Source organism: Ornithorhynchus anatinus, chromosome 12, assembly GCF_004115215.2.
Source record: "Ornithorhynchus anatinus isolate Pmale09 chromosome 12, mOrnAna1.pri.v4, whole genome shotgun sequence".
Lineage (NCBI taxonomy): Eukaryota > Metazoa > Chordata > Mammalia > Monotremata > Ornithorhynchidae > Ornithorhynchus > Ornithorhynchus anatinus.
Window position 1 is genome coordinate 6,828,085 of NC_041739.1, and position 21,962 is coordinate 6,850,046.

A 21,962-nucleotide genomic window follows, 5' to 3' on the forward strand; every position below is an offset into this window, starting at 1 on the left:
TGGAAGACCTGGAAGTCAGAGGACCCGAGTTCGAATTCAGATCCATCACTGGCCTGCTATGTGACCTTGCTGTAAACTAGACTTTAAGCAACTTGAGGGCAGGGATTTTGTCTTCTAGGATTTTGCATTCTCTCAAAAATGCACACTAGAGGCTCAGTATCATCAGTGGCATTTATTAAGCGCTTACTATGTGCAGAGCACTGTGCTAGGTGCTTGGGAGAGTAAAATGTTAGTTGGTAGACATGTTCCCTGCCCACAGTTAGCTTAGTGTCTAAATATAGAGAAGCAGCATGTCCTCGTGAGTAGAGCACGGGCCCGGGAATCTGAAGGTCATGGGTTCTAATCCCAACTCCTCCACTTCTCTTCCGTGTGACCTTGGGCAAGCCACTTAACATCTTTATGCTTCAGTTTCCTCCTCTGTATAATGGGGGTTGAGACTATGAGCCCCATGTGGGACAAGGATTCTGTCCAACCCAATCAGTTTGTATCCAGACCAGCGCTTAATATAGTGCCTGGCACATGGTTTTTAACAAATATCACAGTTATTAATATTAAATGCTACTGATTGACTTGCAAGGCCCTGGGCAACCCAACTGAGATGTCGCAGTTCACCCAGTCAGTCAACATCATTTCCTGAGCTCTGTAAAGAGCACTGTACAGAGCACTGTGAAGAGTGCAAAAATTGCTTCCGTCTCTCCAGGAGCTTACAATCTAATGGGAGAGGCAGAACAGACAGAAGTAAAAACTCACATAAACAATAACCAGGGTAAGATTTAAGTACCAACAATGAGGCTGAGATACCACCTTTTCTGAGAATTCTCAGAGAAAAATTCAAAATCTCCGCCGCAGGCTCACAAACAAGTGTGACCTCTCTCCTCTCTCTAATCCGCAAAAGTGCCTGAGTCAAGAGTAATATTTTGGAAGCATCAGTGAGTGAAAAGGTTATGCTTCTTCAAACATGGTCGATCCATTTAAGTTAAACTCGGGGTCCGGCAAGGAGAACTGGAATGAGTTTTCCCGAAACAGCTGCACTCCAGTTGTGGAAAAAAAAGCACCCGGTCCTGTGGGTTCCCTAGAAATGATCCCATTGGAAATAGCAACCCTTTCCAGACGCCTTAAGGACAGGAAATAACTAGAACCACATTGAATTAAAATAAGATTTTGCCCAGCGAGAGCAGATTTGAGAGCGGATTCCCTTGAAGGCAACGGGGTCAACTGATCCCATCCCGTCCTGGTCCTCACTTCCGGTGTGGTGATTCCCCCTTAAGGGTCCCCTGTGGAGTTGATCTGCCTCTCCGTAATGTAAAAAAAAAAACAAATCGCAAGACTTTTTTTAAACTGATCAATCCTTCAATATATCAATTTTATTTATTGAGTGCTTACTGTGTGCAGAACACTGCATTAAGTTCTTGGGAGAGTACGATGTAACAATACAGCAGATGGAGTAGACGCATTCCCTGTCCACGGCGAGCTTACGATCGAGAGGGGGAAACGCATTAATATAGATGATTAATTTCAGATATGAACGTAAGTGTTGTGGGGTTGAGGAAGCAGCGTGGCTCAGTGGAAAGAGCCCGGGCTTGGGAGTCATAGGTCATGGGTTCGAATCCCGGCTCGGCCACTTGTCAGCTGTGTGACTGTGGGCGAGTCACTTTACTTCTCCATGCCTCAGTTCCCTCATCTGTAAAATGGGGATTAAGACTGTGAGCCTCACGTGGGACAACCTGATTACCCTGTATCTAGCCCAGCGCTTAGAACAGTGCTCCGCACACAGTAAGGGCTTAACAAATGCCAACATTATTAAAGGAAGCAAATTCAAAGGCCGGGACAATGCAGAAGGGAGTGGCAGAAGACAGAAATGAAGGACTGTAAATGGCTTAAAGGCAGGACTTGCATATTTTATTGACATTCTACTCTCCCAAGGCTTAGTTTGAGGCAGAGCTCCCAAATCTACAGAACAGAGCTGGGGTGAGCAGGCGGCAGACTGAGCAACTCGATTTTTGGGGGGGGTCATTATGAGAATATCTAATGGACCCCCCATTCCCAAAACAATAACCCCTGTAGCTATCTTTGTTTCCTAGAGTAGCAGCGGGGCATAGTGGAAGTAGCACCGACCTGGATGCCGGGGACCCGGGTTCTAATCCTGCTGTGTCACCTCGAGCAAGTCACCTCACTTCTCTGGGTCTCATTTTTTCTTTTGCAAAATGGGAATCCAATACGTGTTCTCCCTCCTATTTAGTCCTGAGCCCCCTGTGGAATAGGAATCGTGTCCAACCTGATGAAATTTTATCTACCCCAGCATTCAGAACAGTGCTCGACATATAATAAGCACTCAACAAATGCTATTCTGATTATCAGTTCAGTGTTCTCCCCACATGAAGTGCTCAAAAAATGCTATTAAGTGATGGCTTCACCATGCTGTGGTTGAAACTTTTCTTCATCTATCCTTGATGAGCCGGGTTGGGTACGGGCACTGCCAATTTCACCATGCTGAGAAGCAACATGGCCTATCGGATAGAGCACAGGCCCGGGAGTCAGAAGGACCTGGGTTCTAATACTGGTTCTGCCACTTGTCTGCTGTGTGACCTCGGTCAAGTCACTTCCCTTCTCCATGCCTCAGTTACCTCATCTGTCAAAAGAGGATTGAGACTGTGAGCCCGGTGTGGGACGGGGACTGTGTCCAACCTGATCAGCTCATATCGCCCCCATTGCTTAGAACAGTGCTCGACACATAGTAAGCGCTTAACAGATACCATTATCATCGTAATAACGTTGGTATTCGTTATGCGCTTACTATGTGCAGAGCACTGTTCTAAGCACTGGGGTAGATACGGGGTCATCAGGTCGTCCCACGAGGGGCTCCCAGTTTTAATCCCCATTCTACAGATGAGGTAACTGAGGCACAGAGAAGTTAAGTGACTTGTCCACAGTCACACAGCTGACAAGTGGCGGAGTTGGGTTTCGAACCCATGACCTCGGACTCCCAAGCCCAGGCTCTTTCCACTGAGCCACGTTGCTTCTCATCAGTGGGCACCTCCGAGGGTGAGAGTGTACAACTACCCTGCGTACTTTTTCCACCAGCTCTTAGTACGGCGTTCAGTGAATTACCCACTCTTGTCATCTTCTCACCCCTGTGTCTGTGAGTCTCGGGGAAGAAACTCCCCTTCCTGACCCCTGTGGCATTTATGCCCTCTGACCCTTCTCTCCCGCCCCCCAACCCCGGCTCGCACCGCTGTCATTCCCCACTGCAGCGATCATTTGCTCCTCCTGAAAAAGCTGTGGGGAGGGGATGACGGGAACAATTCATCGAGGAAATATGTTCAGTACTCCCCATGGCCACTTCAGCAGCTTACCAGAGTGGACACGGGGGTGGAAAAGTCAGGTTTCACGGAGACGGGCCGCAGAGCACAGCATTAATAATAAGAATGATAATATTGGTATTTGTGAAGCTCTCACTAGGTGCAAAGCACTGTTCTAAGCACTGGGGGAGATACAGGGTAATCAGGTTGTCCCACGTGAGGCTCACAGTCTTAACCCCCATTTTACAGATGAGGCACAGAGAAGTTAAGGGACTTGCCCCCAGTCACACAATAAGCCAAGGCGGTCACTGTGGCGGTTGAGAGACGGGGTTCACGGTGAGGAGGGGTAACGTGTACTTGTGCGTCAGATGAATCTGGCCTATGAGTGTGTGTCTAGGTCGTGCCGCGTGTGTTCGGGGCTGTCGGGGAGAGGAGAGTGTTTTCCAAGAGGTTCCGGGTAGGCGTTTGGGCAGAAAAGCAGGTAGGAGGTGAGAATGCTTCTGGAGGGAAAGAGAGTGGGGAACGTGTCTACCGACTCTGCTGTATTGTTCTACTGGACCCTTCCGAGCGCTTAGTACCGTGCTCCGTACGCAATAAGCGCTCAATAAATAGGATTGAACGATTGGGTTTTCCAGAAGGAGATTCTGGCAAGGGCTAATTGGTTAAAGGCTCAGGAAGGCGGATTTTCCTGAAAGGAGGGGCCTGTTTATTTTCCCCAAAATGTTACCAGCTGCCACTGTTTTAGACTATCGAATTACTAGCCTGGCCACGTCAACGTGTTCATATGCACCAGAGGGCTTTCTTGTCTCTGGCGCGGGGCTGGGAGTGGGAAGCAGCCAAGGCAAACATTGCCTTGGGCGATACGATCATCTTTTCTCCTAAGCCTCTTCCTCCAGCTGTGTGCAGCTGGTCCCTTTCTGTTCACTAATGCCTGAATACCTGCTGGCTAGTCTCATAATCGTGGTGCTTCTTAAGGGTTTTTTTGTGCCAAGCAATCTGCTAAACCCTAGGTACCGGATAATCAGGTCGGACAGTGTCCCCGTCCCACATGGGTTCACGGTCTAAGAGCAGGGCAGAGCAGGTTTTAAATCTCTATTTTACAGATGAGCAAACTGAGGCAAAGAGAGGTTAGGTCACTTGTCCGAAGTCACCAGCAGGCAAGCGCGCACCCTGAGAAGCAGCATGGCCTAGTGGATGGGGCACGGACCTGGGAGCCAGAAGGACCTGGGTTCTAATTCCGGCTCCCGTACTTGTCTGACCTTGGGCAAGTCACTTCACTTCTCTAGGTCTCAGATGCCTCGTCTGTAAAATGGGGATTAAGACTGTGAGCCTCGTGCGGGACGGGGACTGTGTCCAACCTGGTTTGTTTGTATCTACTCCAACTCTTAGACCAGTGCTTGGCCCTCTGACTACCAGGCCCGAGCTCTTTCCACTAGGCCTTCCTATCTCCCCTCGTGTTTTTCTTTGTGTTTTATTTTTCCATCTTTCCTTAGGGTCACTACTTCCCTCTTCCCCTTTATTCTTAGATTGTGAGCATATAGGGGTTCAGGGACCGTGTCTAGTTTTCCCGGTGAATAAGTACGGCTGAGAAGCAGCACGGCCAAGGGGATAGAGCCCAGGCCTGGGAGTCAGAAGGACATGGGTTCTAATTCCGGCTCCACCACTTGTCAGCTGTGTGGTGTTGGGAAAACCACTTCACTTCTCTGTGCCTCAGTGACTTCTTCTGTAAAATGGAGATGAAGACTGTGAGTCCTCTGTGGGACAGAGACTGTGTCCGACTCGATTTGCTTGTACCCACCCCAGTGCTTAGTACAGTGTCTGGCACATAGTAAGCACTTAACAAATACCATAATTATTTTTATTACTATTTTCACACAGAAGGTACCAAATAAATACTAAGCTACTTTTGGTGTCTACCTTCTCGAGCAACTAGCAAGTGCACTGAATTCAGTAGGTGCTTAATGAATGCCATTGCTTCAATACGTTGCAATCAATAACCAGCCTAAACACACCCTACTGATTGTAAGATCCTATCCGTGGGAGTAAGTGAGGTTTTGTTTTGTTGACTGTCTCCCCCTTCTAGACTGTGGGGCCATTGTTGGGTAGAGATTGTCTCTATCATGTTGCCAAATTGTACTTTCCAAGCGCGTAGTACAGTGTTCTGTGCACAGTCAGCGCTCAATAAATACGATTGAATGAATGAATGAAAAGACGACGAAAAATCTGCACTGAAAACTAGACCTGGGTTGTGTAAATGGTTTTTTTGCCACACAGGGCCTACCTCTGTTCCGAGCCAGCCTCTAGGTAGCCCTATTTCTGTGGAGGCTTTGCTCGCCGCTACTATTATTACAACAGTCAATCAGTCGATCCAAAAATCAACTGTATTTATCGACGCTCCCTATGTGTAGAGCACTGAACTAAGCGTTTGGGAGAATGCAGTACAGCAGAGTTGGCAATAATTAATGATAACTGAGGTGTTTGCTAAGTGCTTGTTATATGCCAGACACCTCTCTAAGCACTGGGGTGTTTACAAGATCATCAGGTTGGACACTGTCCCTGCGCACCGAGGGCTCACAGTCTTAATCCCCATTTTACAGATGAGGTGACTGAGGCCCAGAGAAGTGAAGTGACTTGCCCAAGTCACACAGCAGACAAGTGGCAGAGACAGGATTAGAACCCAGGTCCTTCTGACTCCCAGGCCTGGGCTCTATCCACTAGACCAATCCGTCTCCCTAAATGTACCCTGCCCGTAACGAGAAGGGAAACGGTCCCGTCTGCATCCAGAAGCTTTTCCCTGAGGCTAAAGACCTGCAAGAGCAATGGAGACATGGTGGTATTTTTTAAGCGCTTACTATCTGTCCAGCACTGTAGTAGATGCGAGATAATCAGGTTGGCTACAGTCGCTGTTCCACATGGGGCTCACAGTCTAAGTGGGAGGGAAAACGGGTTTTGAACCTCCATTTTGAAGAGAAAGAAGGGAAAGGGGTTAGGAAGTGGCCACTTTCCTTTCTTCTTCACCGCTGGAACTAAGCATTACTTCATAAAAAGGATTTCAAAGCTCTTGCTGCGGTAGGTTGGGTCACAGTATCATTTAGACAAAATCGTTCCAGATGTCCAGAAGCCCAAGACATCGGGAAAATCTTGCTAAATAATAAGTAAAGGCAACTGGTAAATTGGAGAATTACATCCTCATAAAGTTAAGAAAAACCAGTTTAAGTGCCTCATTAAGTTTACAGGGGAATAAACCTAATAGACCCAGGAAAATGAGCATTAATAGAGAGAAGAAAGGTGATTCTCTGCTTTTCCTTCGGAACAGCTATGCTTATGATCCTACTTGAGGATAATATTTGTTAGTCATGAACTATGCACCATGCACTAAAGGAAATACAAGATAATCAGGTCAGACACAGTTCCTGGCCCTCATCTGGCTGGCAGCCTGAGGAGGAGGGAGATCAGGTATTGAATCCCCATTTTACAAGTGAGGAAACTGAAGCTCAGAGAAGTTAAGGGGCTTGCCCAAGGTCACAGAGCTGGCAAGCAGGAGAGCAGGGATTGGAACCCAGGTCCTCTGACTTCCAGACCCAGGCTCCTTCCATTAGGTTACGCTGCTTCCCACAGTTCCTACGGGCTTTGATTCAAATGTAAGACCATCGTGCTGGATCGAGGACGTACTTAGGATTTTTATTTGACCTATAATCGGAGGCTATGAAAAAGCCCCCAGAGTTACTGAAGTGAGTCAGTAATTACTTTCATGCGATTCTGCCATAACGCGAGATTCTTTTAGACTACAACTCTCATGTTATATGGGAGAACTCTGTACTGGGGGAAAGATGGTTTTTAACATATCATTACGGGACCGTGTCTGATATGACTGTAATGATATGACTGCACTTAGTACAGATCACAGTACATAGACATTGCTTAGGAAATACCACAATTATTAAACAGCCAAAGTTGCCACAGACTTTTCCAAAACAAAACCCTGGAAGTCTCAGGCAGAGGAATTCTAGTATATCTCTCACTAGCCACCTCTCAGAGGCTCAGGAAAATTATTTAAGTCTCCTCAATTCTCTTTAAGTTGTAAAGACATAAGCCTACCTAGGCATGAGCACATTTTCTCCGACCCAAATGCTTACCAGTCCTTCGCAAGGGAAAGTGGGAGAAAGGAAAGAGGAAGAAGCAAAACATGTCAAAATGAGAGAAAGAGGCCCAGAGAGAGAGAGTGAGAGAGCTAAGGAGTATGTGAGATAGAGAGGAATCCATTAGTCTTTGGAATATTTAAAGCTCTGCTTGACTTAATGACTGACTGGGCTGTTTCAAGGATCATCCAGCTGACCAGATCTACTTACTTCCAGAAGATTCCAGTTCCCAAGGGATTCTGGGAAGCTTGGCCCTTCAAGATCAACAGCAGCGTGATTCCCAGAAATGCAGAGGCTAGTGGAATTAGACTTCCTAGTCAGTCAATCAGTCAAATTAATTGAGCACTTACTGTTTGCAGAGCACTTCACTAAGCTCTTGGGAGAGAACAATACAACGAAGTTGGTTGACACATTCCCTGACCATAGCAAATTTACAGACTAGACTCTACAGGCTAGTCCTTCAGTCTTGCCTCCTACAAGGCTCAGGACATTTATAAGCTCAAGTTCTGCCAACACCTACAAAACCTTTAACTCTATAAACCCAAAAATGTAAAAAAAAAAAACAAACCCCAAACCCTGCCTAAAACAATGATTCCAATGGAAGCAGCATGGCCTACTGGATAGAGCATGGTCCTGGTAGTCAGAAGGACTTGGGTTCTAATCCCGGGTCTGCTACTTGTCTGCTGTGTGACTTTGGGGAAATCACTTCACTTCTCTGTGCCTCAGTTAGCTCACCTGTAAAATGAGGATTACGGCTGAGAGCCGCAGGTGGGACGAGGATTGTGTCCAACCTCATTAGCTTGTATCTATACTAGCACTTAGTACAGTGCCTGGCACATAGTTAGCACTTAACAAATGACAGAAACCTTGGGGATCCACTCATAATGCATGGTTCACCCTGTCTCCTTCTTCTCTTGAGGACCCAAGTAGAGTCAGAGGTGCCTGTCCCCAACTCATTTGAAAATCAATTGCATTTATTCCTTGCTTACTATCTACAGAGTGCTGTACTAAGTGCTTGGGCGAGTACATTGTAACAATTCCCCTGCCCCACAAGGAACTTACATTCGAGTAGGGGTGACAGACATTAAAATAAATTAAAGATAAGGGAAATAGAAGAGTATAAGAATAAGTGCTGTGGGGCTGAAGGTGGGGTGAGTAACAAATGCTTAAAGGGTATGGATCCAAGTCCATAGGTGATGCAGAAGGGAAGGCAAATGAGGACTTAGTCCAACAAGGAGGAGATTACTATGGTGGTATTTGTTAAGCGCTTACTATGTGCAAAGCACTGTTCTAAGCGCTGGTGGATACAAGGAGATCAGGTTGTCCCACGTGGGGCTCACAGTTTTAGTCCCCATTTTACAGATGAGGTAACTGAGGCACAGAGAATAATAATGTTGGTATTTGTTAAGCGCTTACTATGTGCAAAGCACTGTTCTAAGCGCTGGTGGATACAAGGAGATCAGGTTGTCCCATGTGGGGCTCACAGTTTTAATCCCCATTTTACAGATGAGGTAACTGAAGCACAGAGAATAATAATGTTGGTATTTGTTAAGCGCTTACTATGTGTCGAGCACTGTTCTAAGCGCTGGGGTAGATACAGGGTAATCAGGTTGTCCCACGTGAGGCTCACACTTAATCCCCATTTTACAGATGAGGTAAATCTTGCCAAATCCAATGGCTCCTACTCCATTCTGATCCTCCTTGACCTCTCTGCTGCCTTTGACACTGTCGACCATCCCCTCCTCCTCCATACCTTATCTCACCCTGGCTTCACGGACTCTGTCCTCTCCCGGTTCTCCTCTCACCTCTCTGGCCGATCATTCTCGGTCTCCTACGCTGGAGCCTCCTCCCCCTCCCATCCTTTAACTGTCGGAGTTCCTCAAGGGTCAGTTCTCGGCCCTCTTCCGTTCTCCATTTACACTCACTCCCTCGGTGAACTCATCCGCTCTCACGGCCTTGACTACCATCTCTACGCAGATGACACGCAGATCTACATCTCCGCCCCTGTCCTCTCCCCCTCCCTTCGGGCTCGCATCTCCTCCCGCCTCCGGGACGTCTCCACCTGGATGTCGGCCCGCCACCTAAAACTCAACGTGAGCGAGACTGAGCTCCTCATCTTCCCTCCCGAACCCGGTCCGCTCCCAGACTCCTCTATCACCGTGGATGACACGACCATCCTTCCCGTCCCGCAGGCCCGCGATCTCGGTGTCATCCTCGACTCGTCCCTCTCGTTCACCCCACGCATCCTATCCGTTACCGAGACCTGCCGGTTTCACCTCTACAATATCGCCAAGATCCGCCCTTTCCTCTCCACCCAAACGGCTACCTTACTATTACGGGCTCTCGTTATATCCCGGCTAGACTACCGTGTCGGCCTTCTCTCCGACCTCCCTTCCTCCTCTCTCGCCCCGCTCCGGTCTATTCTTCACTCCGCCGCCCGGCTCATCTTCCCGCAGAAACGATCTGGGCGTGTCACTCCCCTTCTTAAACAACTCCAGTGGTTGCCTATCGACCTCCGCTCCAAACAGAAACTCCTCACTCTAGGCTTCGAGGCTCTCCATCACCTCGCCCCTTCCTACCTCTCCTCCCTTCTCTCTTTCTACCGCCCACCCCGCACGCTCCGCTCCTCCGCCGCCCACCTCCTCGCCGTCCCTCGGTCTCGCCCGTCCCGCCGTCGACCCCCGGGTCGCGTCCTCCCGCGGTCCCGGGACGCCCTCCCTCCTCACCTCCGCCAAACTGATTCTCTTTCCCTCTTCAAAACCTTACTTAAAAATCACCTCCTCCGAGAGGCGTTCCCAGACTGAGCTCCTCTTCCCCCTCTACTCCCTCTGCCACCCCCCCTTTACCTCTCCGCAGCTAAAGCCTCATTTTCCCCTTTTCCCTCTGCTCCTCCACCTCTCCCTTCCCATCCCCACGGCACCGTACTCGTCCGCTCGACTGTATATATTTTCGTTACCCTATTTATTTTGTTAATGAATTGTACATCGCCTCGATTCTATTTAGTCGCCATCGGTTTTTACGAGACGTTCTTCCCCTTGACGCTGTTTAGTGCCATCGTTCTCGTCTGTCCGTCTCCCCCGATCAGACCGTAAGCCCGTCAAATGGCAGGGACCGTCTCTATCTGTTGCCGACTTGTTCATCCCAAGCGCTTAGTATAGTGCTCTGCACAGAGTAATCGCTCAATAAATACTATTGAATGAATGAATGAAAAGGTAGCTGAGGCACAGAGAAGTTAAGTGACTTGCCCACAGTCACACGGCTGGCAAGCGGCAGAGCTGGGATGTGATTTTAGGGTGGCTTAGACATGGATTTAGTGACGATAAAGACAAAATCAATGTACGAGTGAGTACTTCGGTGTTAGAAGAGCCACGTTATGCAGGCCGGGTTGTAGTAGGAGATCGGCAAAGTAAGGGAGAGCCGGTTGAGTGCCTTAAAGCCAATGATAAGGAATTCCTGCTTGATGTGGAGGCAGACGAGCAACAACTGGAGGTTTCTGAGGTGTGGGAGATGTGGACCGCTTGTGATTTAGAAAAACGATCCAGACTGAAGAGTGGAGAGAGTCAGGAGGCTGAGGCAGGAGTCATGGTGGGTACGATGAGTGTTTGGATCAGTGTGGTAGCCATGTGGATGGAGAGGAAAGAGCAGATTCCAGAACGTGATGAAGGTAGGATCATTAGGTTTCTGTAACAGATTGAATATGTGGGTTGAATGAGGGAGATATATTGAGGCTAATGTCTAGCTTTCAGGCTTGGGAGACCGGGAGAATGATGGTGTTGTCTACAGTGATGAGAAAATCTGGAAGAAAGGATTTGGGTGGGAAGATGATGAGTTCAGTTTAGGACATGTTAAATTTGAGATGTTAGTGAGGCGGCCAAGTAGAGAGGTCCTGAAGTAGGAGGAAACGCGAGACTGCAGAGAAGGAGAGCGGTGAGGGCTGGGGAAGTAGATCTGGGAATCTTCGGCATAGAGATGGCAATTGAAGCCATGAGAGCAAATGAGTTTTCCAGGGGTGTGAGTGTAGACGGAGAACTAAAAGGGACCCAGAACCGAACCCTGAGGCATGTCCACAGTTAGAGGGTGGGAGGCAGAGGACAAGCCAGGGGAGAGAGTGGGACGGAGCATTTGAAAAAATAGAAGAAGAACCAGTAATAATAATAATAATAATGATTACCTTGTGTCTATCCCAGCACTTAGAACGGTGCTTGGCACATAGTATTTGTTAAGCACTTACTATGTGCCAAGCACTGTTCTAAGCACTGGGGTATATACAAGCAAGCCAGGATGTCTCAAATGGAGCTCACGGTCTTAATCCGCATCTTACAGATGAGGGAACTGAGGTACAGAGAAGTTAAGTGACTTGCCCGAGGTCACCCAGCAGACGAGTGGTGGAGCCGGGATTAGAACCCGTGATCTCTGACGCTCGAGACCAGGCTCTTTCCACTAAGCCACGCTGCTTTTCGTAGCATCGCTCCGTCTCTGCAGGCAGTGTCAGGAAAACCAAAGTTAAAAAGCGTTTCCAGGAGAAGGGGATGGTCAACAGTGTCAAATGCAGCTGAGAGGTTGAGGAGGATTTAGATGGAGAAGAGGTAAATGGATTAGACAAGAAGGAGGTCACTGGCGACCTTACAGAGAAGCCATTTCCATGGAGCGGAGGGAAATTGCAAGGAGTCGAAGAGGGACTTGCAGGAGAGGAAATGGAGGCGGCGAGTATATCGACGACTCAGATCCGAGCGATGAGCACATTTCACGGATGCAAAGGCGAATTTGATACCTAAGGGTTCCGGGACCCCCGTTCTTTTCCAGACACTCAGTTCCTAAGTAAGGTGAGCTCAGGAATCAGACGCAGCAGTCATTAAGATCAGACCGCGGTGACTCACTCTGGCTTCCACGGGGAATCTTTGGCTTCATTATGTAAGCAGTTTCTACCTAGAGTTTCAAGAGAAGCCCCAAATCCCCAAATCTAACTCTGAGGTGATGATGAGTCACCGGCATAAGGTGTTTACGGATGTAGGAATACAGTTTAGCTCTCCAGACTGAGCAGACCACAGACGATCTTAAATGACTTTTCTGGAGGTTGGGTTTTCTAATCGTTATCCGCGTTTGGGATTAGCTTTCGTGACAGGAGACTTAAGGTCGTCAGGTCTCTGTTGCAGTCTAGAAGTTTTTGGTCTCCCGTAGTAGATGAGGGCCTAGACCAAAGCTGATCACCTTCATGCCCACCCTTTGTCCGTAGTTTCCCTGTCTTCTGGATTGATTGATCGGGAAATTGAAGGCAAGCTGCTACCGGGACTTACTTACTAGCATCACTACTGCTACTGCTAGAGAAGCAGCGTGGCTCAGTGGAAAGAGCCCAGGCTTGGGAGTCAGAGGTCGTGGGTTCTAATCCCGGCTCTGCCACTCGTCAGCTTTGTGACTTTGGACAAGTCACTTCAATAATGTTGGTATTTGTTAATGTTAGTATTTGTTAAGCGCTTACTATGTGCAGAGCACTGTTCTAAGCTCTGGGGGAGACACAGGGGGATCAGGTTGTCCCACATGGGGCTCACAGTCTTAATCCCCATTTTACAGATGAGGTAACTGAGGCCCAGAGAAGTGAAGTGACTTGCCCACAGTCACACAGCTGACAAGTGGCAGAGCTGGGATTCGAACTCATGAGCCCTGACTCCAAAGCCCGTGCTCTTTCCACTGCGCCACGCTACTTCACATCTCGGTGCCTCAGTTCCCTCATCTGGAAAGTGGGGATGAAGACTGTGAGCCCCGTGTGGGTCAACCTGATTACCTTGTGTCTACCCCAGTGTTTAGAACAGTGCTTGACACATAGTAAGTGCTTAACAAACAGCATTATTATTATTATTATTCTCTGTGCCTCAGTTCCCTCATCTGTAAAATGAGGATGAAGATTGTGAGCCCCATGGGGGACTACCTAATTACCTTGTGTCTACCCCAGCACTTAGAACAATGTCTGGCACTTAGTAAGCACTTAACAAATACCAAAATTATTAAATTATTATTATCACTTCTAGTGTGGCTCAGGGGAAAGAGCCCGGGCATGGGAGTCAGAGGTCATGGGTTCGAATCCCGGCTCTGCCGCTTGTCAGCTGTGTGACTGTGGGCAAGTCACTTCACTTCTCTGTGCCTCGGTTCCCTCATCTGTAAAATGGGGATGAAGACTGTGAGCCTCACGTGGGACAACCTGATGACCCTGTATCTACCCCAGCGCTTAGAACAGTGCCCTGCACATAGTAAGCGCTTAACAAAAACCAACATTATTATTATTATTACTACTTATTAATTAATTTAGTCATTTTTTATATTAATGTCTGTCTTCCCCTCTAGACTAGAAACTAGCTGTAGGCAAGGAATGTGTCTGTTTATTGTTATAGTGTGCCAGGTACTTGGGGGAGTCCAGTACAACAAAGTTGGTAGACACGGTCAATGCCCACAGTGAGCTCACAGTATACTCCAATCAGTCAATCAATTAATCAATGGTATTCATCGAGTGCTATGTGCAGAGCACTCACTGACGCTAGAAAAATTGCAAAAGGGATAATGACTGTCTCCCACTATTATTAATATAATCATATTTCTTAAGCTTCCTGTCTTTCAAGCACTATTCTAAGTGCTGGAATATGATCATTATATACAAAAACAATAAAATAATCACTGGAAATGATTATCATGTACTAAGATGTGAGAGCAGTAATTAATGCTACCAGTAAATATCACCCTAGTAACAAAATGTAAGGGATTTTCAACTCTATCTACAAAAGAACAGAAAGGAAAAGGACATTTTAAAGTGAAAGCTGGCAAAATCCATTTAGATTTTGAAAATAGGCTTGAGGAGACAGTTTATATAAATTCATATTATCCCTGTGACTGCCGAACAAAGCAAAAAGACGGAAAAACTTCAAGCAGGTGTTATATATGAAAAGGAGAACTACTTCTCAATCATTGAATCAACTGTTCTTATCGAGGACATATTGTGTGCAGAGCACTGTACTAAGCGCTTGTGAGAATACAGTATAAAAGAGTTGGTAGACGCATCCCTACCCATAATGAGTTTATAATATAAAGTTTACAGTCTAGACAGTCTACACCCTCACCTTAAGAATACGGGTTAAGGCACTTAGCGTTGATTGAAATGGTTCAAGTGCGTGGCAGGGAGGGACAAATAAAGTGTGTGACTGTTGTCAGGTGTTCAAACGGAACAGAAACAGGTAAGAGACCAAAAATAGCTGAGTTTGGATACAGGAGACAGTCGATCTATTGCTGCGGGTCAAAACTGAACCGAGTTCTGCACTCTGCACAGGGTACATATCTGTAATTTATTTCTATTAATGTCTGTCTCCCCCTCTAGACTGTAAGCTCCTTGTGGTCAGGGAATGTGTCGGTTCTATTGCTATATCGTATTCTCCCAAGCGCTCTGATCACAGTAAACGCTCAATAAATATGATTGACTGGCTAAGCGACCCTATCCTCTTACTCAATCCTCCAATCCTAAAGATGGGTCATGACGCCCCAGTTGAATGTGTCAGGGCTGTGTCACCGTGTTTTGGAGAAGTTTCCACGGTAGACTATCTCTCGGCTGATGGTGGGTGTTGAAACACGCCCTGTCCTTTCGACACCTCGTAACCAGATGTAAAAACCTTCTAAACACTTCTGGTGTTCAGACTCTTGACTGAACAATAGAATAGTAATCTGGGGAACGAGAATAAATTCACCAACATTTCCTTCATTTCCGTAGCCTCGTGCCATGTATCCTCAGGTACATGTGATCTAGGACTTAAATGCAGATCAGTTTATAATTTGAGGACTTACAGGGTATTAATTCCCCTACGGTGCTTTGATACCATCGTTCATTAAATGGACCTTTAATGGACAGCATTAAATGAGTAGTGGTTAAATAATTCAGTGACTCTATACTGGCCTGAAGGGGTGGGTTAGGTCTGAAATTAATTCCATCCCTGTCAGGTGCTATTTTCTCATGACTCTTCACATAGACCTTCAAGGCATGAGCTGGGCAATCGGTCAAACATCAACGGTATTTAATTATTATTATGGTGTTTGTTAAGCTCTTACTCTGTGCTAAGCGCAGTTCTAAGCACTGGGGTAGATACAGGGTAATGAGGTAGTCCCATGTGGGGCTCACAGTCTTAATCCCCATTTTACAGATGAGGTCACTGAGGCACCCAGAAGCTAAGTGGGTCACACAGCAGATCTGGATTTGAACTCAGACCCTCTGACACACCCGAGCCCGTGCTCTTTCCATTGATGAGCATCTTTTGAGTATTAAGCCCTGTACGGGGTAACTGGGCCAGTACAACAGAAGCAAGGCATACATTTCCTGCCTTAAGGAGTTTACAGCCTAATGGGAGAGAGAGAGATAAATTGGATGTACAAATACGGAGTTTAGGAGGAAGAACAAGGATAAAGTAGAAAGTAACAGGAAAATGTCAAGCACTGATCTACATCTACTACAACCCAATCTACACGTCGTTCCTCTAAACGCCAGCCTACTCATTGTAATGATGATAATAATGGTGGCATTTAAGTGCTTACTATGTGCAAAGCACTGTTCTAAGCGCTGGGGGGATGCAAGGTGATCAGGTGATCCCACGTGGGGCTCACAGTTTTAATCCCTTTTACAGATGAGGGAACTGAGGCACGGAGAAGTGAAGTGATTTGCCCAAAGTCACACAGCTGGCAAGCAGCAGAGCCGGGATTAGAACCCATGACCTCTGACTTCCGAGCCCGGGCTCTTTCCACTGAACCACGCTGCATTGTTCCGCCGTCTCGTCTATCCCGCAGCCAAACTCTGTCCCCCAGTGTCCCTCTGGCCAGGAACTCCGACCACCCTCCCCACCTTCGAAACCCCACTAAAATCACACCTCCTCCAAGAGGCCTTCCCTGACTAAGCCTTCTTTTCCTCCTCTTCAACGCCCCTCTGTGTCGCCCTGACTTCCTCTCTTTATTCAATCTCCCTCTCAGCCTCACAGCACTTACGTACGTACCTGTCATTTATTTCTGTTAATGACTGTCTCCCCCTCTAGATTGTAAACTCATTGTGGGTAGAGAATGTTGTATTATACTCTCCCAAGTGCTTAGTACAGTGCTCTGCACACAATAAAGTCTCAATAAATGCAATTGACTGACTCACTGACACAACTATAAGCAACTAGGAACCCGGGAGGGGTAACCCAGACCCCCGAGCCACTGTGAATTTGCCAGCCCAGAAGCCCCATTCGGGAAACACCAGTCCCCCCACACACCCCCCCCAAGACACACGGTGTGGTGGAGGCTCGGCACTGATTTTGAAACACCATCCTGTCTGAAGTCATTCTTACCAGATGGTTTTACCCGTGCAGAATTATTCATAATAATAGTAGTAATTATCACTGTGGTACTTGTTAAGTGCTTACTATGTGACAAGTGCCACTTGTCAGCTGTGTGACTGTGGGCAAGTCACTTCACTTCTCTGTGCCTCAGTCACCTCATCTGCAAAATGAGGATTAAGACTGTGAGCCCCACGTGGGACAACCTGATTTCCCCTGTGTCTACCCCAGCACTTAAAACAGTGCTCTGCACATAGTAAGCGCTTAACAAATACCAACATTATTATTATTATTGCTATGTGCCAGGAGCTGTACTAAACGTTGGGCTGGATACAGGTAAATCGGCTTGGACACAGACCACGACCCACAAGGGGACTCTCACTCTTAATCCCCATTTTACAGATGAGGGAACAGAGGTGCAGAGAAATGAAGTAACTTGCATAAAGTCACACGGCGGATAAGTGGCGGAGCCGGAATTAGAACCCAGGTCCTTCTGACTAGAAGGCCCTTGGTGTGTCCACTAGGCCGTACTGCTTCTGAAGAACTCCAGAATCCCTGATTACTTTCATGTGTTACTCTGTATGTGTGAGTGTGTATGGATATATGTATTTGTCTCTTGATATATCTTTGTATATGTGTTTGTGTGCATGTATGTATACATTCATATTTCTTTGTATATGAACATATGTCTGTTCATGCAAGTCTTCATATGTGGATGTGTGTATTCATATCTTTGTGTGTGGTTGTACTGTGGTATTGCGATATAATAATAATAATAATGTTGGTATTTGTTAAGCACTTACTACATGCAGTAGTATTGGTATAATAATAATAATGTTGGTATTTGTTAAGCGTTTACTACTGTTCTAAGCACTGGGGTAGATACAGGGTAATTTGTATATATATACGTATGGCTGTACGTTTTTTGTGTGTGTTTGTATGTACATTGCAGGTTTTGTGTGTATGTGTGCACGTCTGTATCTATCAATCAATGGCATTTATTGAGCATTTACTGTGTGCAGAGCTTTGTACTAAGCACTTGGGAGAGTATAATAATAGTAATAATTGAGGTATTTGTTAAGCGCTTACTTCATCCCAGGCATTGTACAAGGCACTGGGATAGATATAAGCAAGTCGCCTTCGACACAGTCCCTGTCCCACATGGGGCTCACAATGACCATTTTACAGATGAGGGAACTGAGGCACAGAGAAGTGAAGTGACTTGCCCAAGGTCACAGCGGGGAAGTGGAAGAGATGGGATCGGAACAGATTTGGTAGGCATACTCCCTGCCCACGACAAGCTTCCAGTCTAGAGGAGGAGACAGACATCTTAATATATTAATTTATGTATTTATCTTAAGATAAATAAATAAATGACAAATATGTACACAAGTGTTGTGGGGCTGAAGATAAGGTGAATATCAAGTTTCCAGATCTGATTGCAGAGGCAACGCAGAATGAAGCTGGGGAAGAAGGCATAATCGGAGAAAGCCAATTGGAGGAGACTTTTAATAAGATTTTGAAGAGATGGAGTGAGGTGATCTGAAATATGCAAAGGGAGAGGGAGTTCCAAGCCAGAGGGAGGACGTGGGAAAGGGGTCGGCGGCGAGATAGATGAGATTGAGGTCTTGTCTTGTGCTGTCGAGTTGTCTCCTACCCATAGCGACACCACGGACGCATCTCTCCCAGAACGCCCCGCTCTCCATCTCCAATCGTGTTTCCATGGAGTTTTCTTGGTAAAAATACAGAAGCGGTTTACCATTGTCTCCTCCCGCGCAGTAAACCCGAGTCTCCGCCCTCGACTCCCTCCCACGCAGCTGCTGCCCAGCATGGGTGAGTTTTGACTCGTAGCAGATGGCCTGCCGCTCGTTAGCCGCTGGCCAAGCCAGGAAGGGAATGGGTAGGCCTCTGCTCGACTCTCCCTCCCACAGCCGATACTGGTAGAGTACTGGAAACTCTGCAGGTGCGACCCCGAGAGGGGTGAGATTAAGGTACAGTTAGTAAATTGGGGTTAGAGGAGTAAAGCGTGTGGGCTGAGTTGTAGTAGGAGAGTTGTAGTAGGAGATCAGTGAAGTTAAGGAAGGAGGGGATGCGCTGATGGAGCGCTTTAAAGCTAAGGGTGAGGAGATTCTGTCTGATGCAGAGACGGATGGGCAATCACTGAAGGTTCTTGAGGAGTGGGAAGACGTGGACTGAATATCCTGGTGGAAAAATGATCCGGACAACAGAGTGAAGTACGGACGGGAGTGGGGAGAGACGGGAGGCCGGGAGGTCAGCGAGGAGACAGACGCAGTGGTCGAGATGAGCTAGGACGAGTGCTTGGATTAACATCGCAGCAGTTTGGATGGAGAGAAAAGGGCAGATTTCAACATTTATGAAGGTAGAACTGACAGGATTTGGTGACGGGTTAAATGAGAGAGATGAGCCAAACGTCAAGGTGACCAGTTGGTGTGTTAGGGAGGATAGTGGTATTGTCTACAGTGACGGAAGAGGGGGGATGACAGGGTTTGGGTGGGAAGATGAGTTCTGTTTTGCAAGTGCTTAGTTTTGAGGTGTCGGGAGGACATCGAGGTCGAGATAGCTTTAAAGGCAGGAGGAAATGTGAGACCGCAGAGGAGAGAGGTCAAGACTGGAGGGGTAAAAGCGAGAATCATCTGTATAAAAGTGGCAGTTGCAGTCCGTACGTAAATGTGTACTGATGTTTCTTTGTGCACAGGTGTGCGTGTTTGCGTATGTCTTCAGGTGTGTATGTATGTGGGTGTGCGTGCAAACAGTGGCATCGTCCCTAGGTCATACGGGGGGACAGCTAAGATCACCCCAACTGACTCAGCAGCTCTAGATCAGAAAACCTGGATTTCCAGCTCTCCAGATAGTGAATCCAAGGAGAATAAGAATAAGGGAAAGGGTGGGTGGAGCAAATGGAGGGAATCCTCTCGCTCTACCATTCCTCTTCCTTCTCAAACCCACTTTTCGACCTCTCCTATCTTCAATTTTCCGCTCCGCTTCACATCAGTTCTCTCCCGCATTGGAGCCGTCATTCTGAAGGGCTGAAGGGAAGTAAACAGGAAGTAGCAGAGGGTAAAAAAGAGTTTCCACAGATTATGCTGGGATTCTTGGAATGATTTACCTCTTTTTGTTTGTCCCTTCTCTAAATAATAAGAAAAAGGGTTCTTGAGGTGTCGAGGATGATGGCACCTTATCCAGGTACTTGGTTTCCATTATATAGATTATTGCAAATTATTAGTAGTAGTCCTATCATTATAATCAATAATAATAAATGATATTTAAGGAGGGCTGACAGGCACTTTACTACTTTGTGAAGAGCTCTTGCAAGTGAATAATACAGTTGGGAGATATAATAATAATAATAACGTTGGTATTTGTTAAGCGCTTACTATGTGCCGAGCACTGTTCTAAGCGCTGGGGTAGACATAGGGGAATCAGGTCGTCCCACGTGGGGCTCACAGTCTTAATCCCCATTTTACAGATGAGGGAACTGAGGCACAGAGAAGTTAAGTGACTTGCCCACAGTCCCACAGCCGACAAGTGGCAGAGCTGGGATTCGAACTCATGAGCCCTGACTCCAAAGCCCGTGCTCTTTCCACTGAGCCACGCTGCTTCTCTAAGCAGCGTGATATGATATGATCCCTGCCCTCAAGGATCTTACATCATTATGATTATTATTATTATTATTATTAATAATAGTGCATATTTATTATGTGTTAAGCCCTGAGGTAAATATAAATTAATCAGACTAGACGCAGTCCTTTTCTCACATGGTATTTACAGTCTAAGAGGGAGGGACAGCAAGAATCTTATGCTCATTTTACAGATGCAGAAACTGAGGCAAAGGGAGATTAAATGATTTGCCCAAGGTCACAGGGGACACCCATATATATCAGCAATTGTTTGATAGTGGGTCGACTAAAGTGTGTAACAAGATGTAGCTTGTGAAATGTGTTTTTTTCTGTGTATGTGTACGTGTAAGTGTGTGTGTGTGTGTGTGTGTGTGTGTGTGTTATTTTTATTCCAAGCAACTGATAAGAGTTCAAAGGTTTTCATGTACTGATAAAAGGTATCAAAAGGGCAGGGTGTGTTTCAAAAACCCCCATTAGCTGGAGGAAATTCTAACGCGGATACTTCCCTAAAGAGCAGTGACACTGTAGTGGCACATTCCCTCAAGTGTCCTGAAAGTCTTTGGGTTTGGAGGACCAAGTAGCAGTAAGAGTGATATTTATTAAGCGCTTACCGTGGGCAGAGTACTGTACGAAATAAGTCTATCCGGATGGGAATTAAGGCACAGTCCCTGGCCTAAAAACCCAGGTCTACAGACTACCAGTCCTGTGCCTTTCCCTTAAGCCATGTGTCTTCTCTAGAAGTGCCGAAGAAGCCATGTCAGGAGACTGAAAACGTGGGCAGACAGACAAGTGGCCTGTGGGAACAAACTGAGGGAGTTGGGGGTTGGGGCACGAGGGAGAAAGGGGTGGTGAGGAGAGGAAAGGGGAAGGCTCAAGCCCTACTTTGAAGGAAGCAGAATGGCCAAGTGGCTAGAGCATGGGCCTGGGAGTCAGAAGGACCTGAGTTCTAATCCTGGCTCTTCCACTTGCCTGCTGTGCGACCTCGCTGGGGTAGATAAAGAGAATAGGTTTGGACACAGTCCCTGTCCCCTAAGGGGCTCACAATCTTAATCCCCATTTTACAGATGAGGAAGCTGAGGCACAGAGAAGCAAAAGACTTGCCCAAGTTCACTCAGCAGACAAGTGGCAGAGCCAGGAATAGAACCCGGGTCCCCTGGCTCCTAGGCCCATGCTTTTTCCCCGAGGCAACACTGCCTTTAAAGTGTGTGCAAAGCCTTGTACTGAGAACTGAGAGAATCACTGTGGGTACCGATTCAGGCACAGTTCCTGGCCTGCAAGGGGATCTGAATCTAAAATAGGAGATGGGAAGAGAGTGGACAGAAATATTTCTAGGGCAAAGAGAAACATGCTGAAAATCAAAATCAATGATAGCACAGATCTTTACTACTGCAAACCCTCCACAGTTTCGCCTGCCCATGACACTCGTATCAAGATTCAGCACCAAATAAAAATAATAATACGTGTTTACAGTCTTCATTTCCACTCCATTCCTGTGAGGGTGTTGCGATTCCCTGGACTCTAGATTGCGAGCTGGTTGTGGGCGGGACTGTGTCT

The 21,962-nt window shown here is 47.0% G+C and overlaps 1 long non-coding RNA gene across 2 annotated transcripts in view; it reads right to left on the bottom strand.

Moving 5' to 3' along the window:
• Positions 1-21,962, bottom strand: part of LOC114815428 — a 60,189-nt gene that overhangs the window by 30,496 nt on the left and 7,731 nt on the right. Inside the window, exon 3 of one of the 2 annotated variants that reach the window (XR_005660602.1) lies at positions 18,263-18,502. The exons of the other annotated variant lie outside the window; for it this stretch is intronic. This is a non-coding gene — a long non-coding RNA (uncharacterized LOC114815428). Of the gene's footprint in view, positions 1-18,262; positions 18,503-21,962 lie in introns of those variants that run through there. 2 annotated transcript variants of the gene reach the window in all.